The following is a 7,082-nucleotide window of genomic DNA, read 5'->3' on the forward strand; positions in this document are numbered from 1 at the left end:
ACACTGCTATCAGCATGACAAAAACGGAGCCCCTGTTTGGTCTCACGTAGGATGCATTCGCACGCCACGTCGTTAATGATTTTAACATAGACCGTCCTGCTCACGATCGACAAATGTATGCCGATAATATTGTTCGTCGGGATCTTCACTTCCTCTCTCAGAAAACGCTCTACATTGAGTGCTTTGTGGCGGGCATAATCGTTACAGAAAGTAAATCGGATTGTAGATTTACGGTAACTCTTCGCCATGTATCGTATACGGTAAGCTGGCAAAAAGTAAACAAGGCGAGCTCACGTTCCGCACACGGTAAACACAGACGCATCTGCTCTGTTGCCCTGCCAAAGGCAGACTATCGATCCAAATTCTCACAGCAGCCACAGTCTACTTTAAATTCCCCTTCACATGCGAATGGATTTGCCAAGGCTTTCTATGTTTTCAGTTTCAGGCTGGATCCCTCATTTACATTCGATGCAGGGGTGATGGGGTGATATTCCAGAACACTGAGAGCCTTAGCAATTCTGCTCCGCCGGCCTGAGTGATCAAGCGGTTCTAGGCGCTACAGTCTGGAATCGCGCGACCTCTACGGTCGCAGGTTCGAATCCTGCCTCGGGCATGGATGTGTGTGATGTCCTTAGGTTAGTTAGGTTTAAGTAGTTCTAAGTTCTAGGAGACTGATGACCTCAGAAGTTAAGTCCCATAGTGCTCAGAGGCATTTGAACCATTTTTTGAATTCTGTTCCTGTGTAAGGGGGAATTGAAAGTAGACTGGGGCGACAGTGAGAATTTGGATCAAGGAGGGAGGTGAGTCAAGGTAATCCATGCAGTTGTGTGAAATGCTGTGGCAAGGTGGCTTAGTAGCTACCGCACCTGCCTAGTAAGTAGGAGACCTGGTTCGATTCCCGGCCTTGGTACAAATTTTCACTCGCTGCTTCGGTCTATATACATAAAATCGTACCTGTACAAGACCAGTAAAGTCTCTGAAATTGTGTCATTTCATTTGTTCAAGTACCTACACCTGCACGTTCGATGCTGGGGTGCTATTCCAATTACATTTGCAGTTACAACCACAGTACAACCATGAAGGCAAGATACAGAATGAGTAAGAAAACACAGAGAAAAGCACATATTAAAAACATAGGAAAAATGAGTCAAAGAACAATATTGAACTGTCACTACTTCAACAGGATGTTTTATCAGAATCTAGGAAAGAGAAATGGTGAAGTTTATTAATGGCCAAAGCACACTTCATGATGGATTTCTCGTTGAGTTTTGTATGATAAACTGTGAAACTCGGAAAAATATCGGTGTTTCGTGCTGTTTGTGACTAAACGTCGATTTAATAAACTTTTGAAAACGTTCAGTAGCTGTGTTTTTTAGAGTTTTGTGTGCATTGAAGTCGTTTAGTATATTCTGTGCTTTAATTTTCAGCTCATGCTTCTTATTGTTTCTAGAAAAATATTTCAGTAAAGTTTTCATTCACTGTTTTAACTTCGTTCAGTGTTCCAGTGGCCGCTTGAATTTTTGGCTTTAGATAACAACTTTGTGAAGTTTTGTTGCTATTGGTATTAGTTGTGGTTTAGTAGTATTAATAAAAGTAGTTGCTTTCTTAGTAGAGAGGGAATTTCGAGACGGCTATTGTTAGCTCTATAAAGAGTTCTACTGGTGTATCTAAACATAGGTAATGTCGAGATCTAGTTTTTTTTCAAAAAATGTAAAATTTTGCAATGAGTGACAAGAGTAGGCTCTATCGTAGGTTTGTGTGAGATTTGTTGAAAGTATTTTCACTGGGGGGAATGCAGGGGGAAGCCAGTGGGCACTCTAGCGAGATCATCTCCAGGCAATGCAGAGTCTGTAGTAAAAATAAATTGATGGACGAGCAGGAGCGTAAGATCTGTGCCTTTCAGGGGAAGTAACAACACGCAAAAAAGGAACTAGATAGGTTGAGGAGGGTGAAGGGTGCTGGCAGTTGACAAGACGGCTGCTAAGAGGAGGAGGTATTCAGACAGTTATACTTTGCATATGTGCAATAGATTTGTCAACTGTCAGAGTTAAGTGGAGAGGAGCCTCTTGTATATGTAGGTGTAGGGAACACGCAGCAGCCCTCAGCAGTTAGGAGGCCTGGGTCAGTTGCAAAGTCTAGCTGGTAGAAGAAGTTTCTGCTGCTAGGCAGTTCGCACGGTAGAGGCATGGGCCAGTAGCTGCAGGAAGTGTTGGGAAGCGAGTACCAGATCACCAGCAGTGTGAAGCCTAGTGCAGGGTTGGCTGAGGTGACTGACAGCATAGGGGAGCTATGTAGGAATTTTACAAAGGAGGATCAGGTAGTGATAGGGGGTGCTGCAGGGAATAGTCTTGATAGGGATGGGGAGTATGATGTAGGTGGTGACCTGGTAAAGATAGCTACTCAAACTGGTGGCACTAATGTGCATTTTGTCCAACTGTTTCAGTGGCATGATCGATCTCATCTTAATGTGGCTGTTAGATGCGTTAACATGGGGCTGGAGAAGGAAAATGGCAAAGGGCATGAGTCACACTGCATCGTTGCCAGTTGAGTCTATCAGTAGACAGGTTTAACTAGGCATGGCATGTACCTCAATGGGTCTGGGAAGGGGAGGCTGGAAAAGTTTATAGGTGACTGTAGTGGGTGGTGGTGGGATCACTCATGGAAAAATTCCTCTAGTAGTTGGTGTTAGAGCTGCACCTTCTTTAGATTGAAGTCAGCTGTTAGGTATATCTGCTTAAAGGAATTACCTTCAGAGGAGGTCAGGAATCCAAGTAGAGAAGGAATTAGCATATTTCATCAAAATATAAGAGATATTAGAGACAAAGTTAGTGAACTGCTTATAGATGTTGACTCTAAAGTTATGGGTATATCAGAGCACCACTTAAATAATTTGACAATTCAGAGGCTTCCTTTACCAGGATACAGATTACCTGGCTGTTTTTCAACGAGTTCCTTGCGGATGGGGGAGTGGCCATTTATGTGAAGAACAGTATTCCATTTGAGTCCATAGACGTATCACGGCACTGCACTGAACATTTATTTGAATGTTTGTGCAGGGGCAATTGAATTTAGTGGAACTAAACTTCTAATTGTTGTTGTTTATAGGTCTCCTAACTTTGACTTCAGAACATTTCTGCTCAAGCTAGAGAAAGTTCTCGGTTCACTTTATAGGAAGTACTAGAAATTAGTTATATGTGGTGACTTCAATATTAATTTTGTATATGATGGTGCAAGAAAAAGGATGTTGGTAGGTCTCCTAAATTAATATGATCTGATGCAGGCTGTATTTTTTCCAACAGGGGAACAGTAGCACAGATATAGACAATATTTTTATTCACTCTTCATTACTAGATGGGCATTATGTTAGTAAAAGCGTGAATGGCCTTTTGGACCATGATACATAAATTTTAACACTAAAAGGCATTTGCACTCATGCAAATGTCACATATAATTACAAACTATGTAGGTACGTTAATCCAATAGCAATAGAGAGTTTTTTAAACCTCGTCAGGGAACAAGAATGACAGGATGTTTATAGTGCCAATAACACAGATGACAAATATAATGCTTTCCTTAACACATTCCTCATGCTCTTCGAGAGTTGCTTTGCATTACAACTTTCTAAATGGGGCACTAGCAGTAACATGCAGGCTGGGTGGATGACTAGTGGGATAAGGATCTCATGTAGAACAAAGCGAGAATTATATCAAAATGTTAGAAGTAGTCCCAATCAAGCTACCATAACCTATCATAAATAGTACTGTAATGTGCTTAAAAACGTTAGTAGGAAGGCAAAGACTATGTGGTACACAAATAGAATAGCTAATTCACAGGATAAAATTAAAACCATATGGTCAGTTGAGATGGAAGTGTCTGGTCAGCAGCAGAAGGTTGTTGATATAAAGTCAATTCATAGTAAAAATATTTCTGTTACTGATAAATCAGATATATGTACAGTATTTAACAATCATTTTCTGAGTATTGCTGGTGAATTAAATAAAAATTTAGTTTCTACAAGGCATCATCTTTCAAATGCCTTTCTGAGATTGATGTCTGAAATACTCCTCTTTGACATAGACAGGGGGGAGATGGTGTCTATAATTAAATCACTGAAGACTAAGGACTCTCATGGATATTATGGTTGCCTAGCAGAATATTAAAATACTGTGCTGCACATGTTAGCCCTGTTTGTAGTTTTTCCTTTAGGAATGGTCAGTTTCCTGAATGATTAAAGTACTCAGTAGTAAAGCTACTCCATAATGAGGGAGAAAGGGATAATGTAGACAGTTTTAGACCTATTTCTGTGCCACCAGTGTTTGCTACAGTTATTGCAAAGGCTGTGCATGTAAGGATAATTGATCATTTCATATCACACAATTTGCTATCACATGTACAGTTCGGCTTCAGATGTCATTTAACATATGAAAATGCTATATTCTTTGTTGTCTGTGAGGTACTGGATGGGTTAAACTAAAGGTTTCGAGAGTTAGGCATATTTTTTGATTTAACTAAGGCACTTGATTATGTTGATCACAAAATATTGCTCCAGAAGTAGGACCATCATGGAACACGGGGAGTAGCTCACCATTGGTACACCCCTTACTGTACAACAGATAGCAAACTGTCATTATTCACAGTGTTGAGAATGGCTGTGATGTGCGGTCTGAGTGTGGTACGGTCAAATGGGGTGTACCCCAGGGATCACTGTTGGGGTTGCTCCTGTTCCTTATTTATATAAATGATATGCCCTCTAGCATTACGGGCAACCCTAAAATACTTCTACTCGCTAATGACACTAGCTTGGTAGTAAAGGATGTTGTGTGTAACATTGGGTTGGTTTCAAACAGTGCAGTTCATGATATAAGTTCATGGCTTGTAGAAAATAAACAAGCGTTCAATCACAGTAAGAGTCAGTTTTTACCGTTTCTAACACACAATTCAACAAAACCTGACGTTTTACTTTCACAGAATGGGCATATGATAAGTGAAACTGACCAGTTTAAATTTCTAGGTGTTCATATAGACAGTAAACTGTCATAGAAAGCCCATGTTCAGGATCTTGTTCAAAGACTTAATGCTGCCATTTAAACTATTCGAGCAGTATCTGAAGTGAGTGATCGTTTGACACGAAAAATAACCTACTTTGTTTATTTTGATTCGCTTATGCTGTATGGTATTATATTCTGGGGTAGCTCTTCCCATTCTAAAAGGATAGTTTTGGCTCAGAAATGGTCGGTTTGGGCAATAAGTGGTGTAAGTTCATGAACTACTTGTCGACCCCTGTTCATGAGTCTGGGTATTTTGACATTGGATTCTCAATGTATATATTCCTTACTGTTTTCTTGTTAACAATAGTAGCTTATTCCAAAGAATAAGCAGCTCTCACTTCCTTCATACTCAATACAAATTAAAACTGCATTTGGATCGGACTTCCTTATTCTTGTGCAGTAAGGTGTGCAGCATACTGCTACATCCAGTTTCAATAAGCTACCACAAGAATTCAAAAATCTCAGCAGTAATCTAAGTGCTTTCAAATCGAAACTGAAGAGTTTCCTCAGGGGTCACTCCTATTCTGTCGAGGATTTCCTTGAAAAATTAAACTGATTCTTATTGTATTCTTGATTGCATTTACTTAAACTTACGGCTTGGATTTTTTAGGGTTTATAAAAATTTTATTTTTATCTGCTATTACTTTTATGTTGTAATTTCTTATACTTACACATTTTGTTACCTTGGAGATTTGGCCCTTAGTTTGGTCCTGCGGAACTTGACGTGTACATATACAATAAATAAAAACATAGACATTTATTTGCTAGCAAACATATACATACAAAAACACCAAATAGGGAAACACCAAAGAGAATACAGTGAACCTGTTTACTTTACCTGTCACGTCTCTTCTCTGTGTAACATATTACATGAAGCGCTAACTTCTTCATGTAAAAAATTATTATTTTAAAAAATCTGCTTCATCAATTTATGTTCTTATTTATTCCCAGTGTAGGAGTCAGTTCGGTACAGTTATTGCAAATCTTCAATCAGTTTTCGCCTTCAGATATCTGGCCTCTCTTGCAGAAGAATACTTAATATAAAAGATATCCAAGATGCCAAGGAACATTTGCAATGCGCCACGAAAACAAAGCAAGAACATAAAATAAATACTTAGAAGAAGCAAAAGCACAAACTTCTACTGCAATCACTGCGTATAAAGGTTAACTTTCGAAGTTAGCAGCAGACGACACGCCCCCCCCCCCCTTTCTTTCCCCGCTAACGCTAGCACAAAACGTTTTTCCCAAGAACATTGACTTTGAAGTTCCATCCTGCCTCATTCCGTTGAGCTAAAGGCCTGTTTGAGTGCTGCTATTTGCTTTTGAAATGAATTATGGAATGGTCTGACATTCTATTCTATCCAGTTCTATTCTGCCAAGTGAGAGTCGACGTTTTAAGGAACGTTTATATGAACCATAAAAGCTCAATATGTCGGTAATATATCTCGACAATGTTGTGAGGCAATACTGTGGCCACACGAATTGCATCTACATGTCAGGTCACTACTGCCGAGCAGTGTTTGTGGCAATACCTTTCAGGGACAGTCACACTGTTGCCACAGAAGGAGAAAGTGAGCCAGTGGAAGTGAATGAGGCTCTAATGCTTTTTCTTCACAGAATAAATCAAATTAAAAAGAACAAGGGATATCAGGTTTTGTGGATACATTCTTTTTTAAGTAAATGGAATATTTTCTTTTTTAAGTAGGTGGAGTCTTTCAGGAAATTTCACTAGTAAACTGATGTTGGATACATATCTGTTCCAGAATTGTGTCAGAGTGTAGAAACAGATTTGCATACATCTCGTATAAGCAACTGGTCAGAGAATTGCTAAAATCAATAGACATATCTATTTACTCATTAGAAATGGTTCAAATGGCTCTAAGCACTATGGTACTTAACATCTGTGGTCATCAGTCCCCTGGAACTTAGAACTACTTTAACCTAACTAACCTAAGGACATCACATACATCCATGCCCAAGGCAGGATTCGAACCTGCGACCATAGCAGCAGCACGATTCTGGACTGAAGCGCCT

Source organism: Schistocerca serialis, chromosome 5, assembly GCF_023864345.2.
Source record: "Schistocerca serialis cubense isolate TAMUIC-IGC-003099 chromosome 5, iqSchSeri2.2, whole genome shotgun sequence".
NCBI classification, from domain to species: domain Eukaryota; kingdom Metazoa; phylum Arthropoda; class Insecta; order Orthoptera; family Acrididae; genus Schistocerca; species Schistocerca serialis.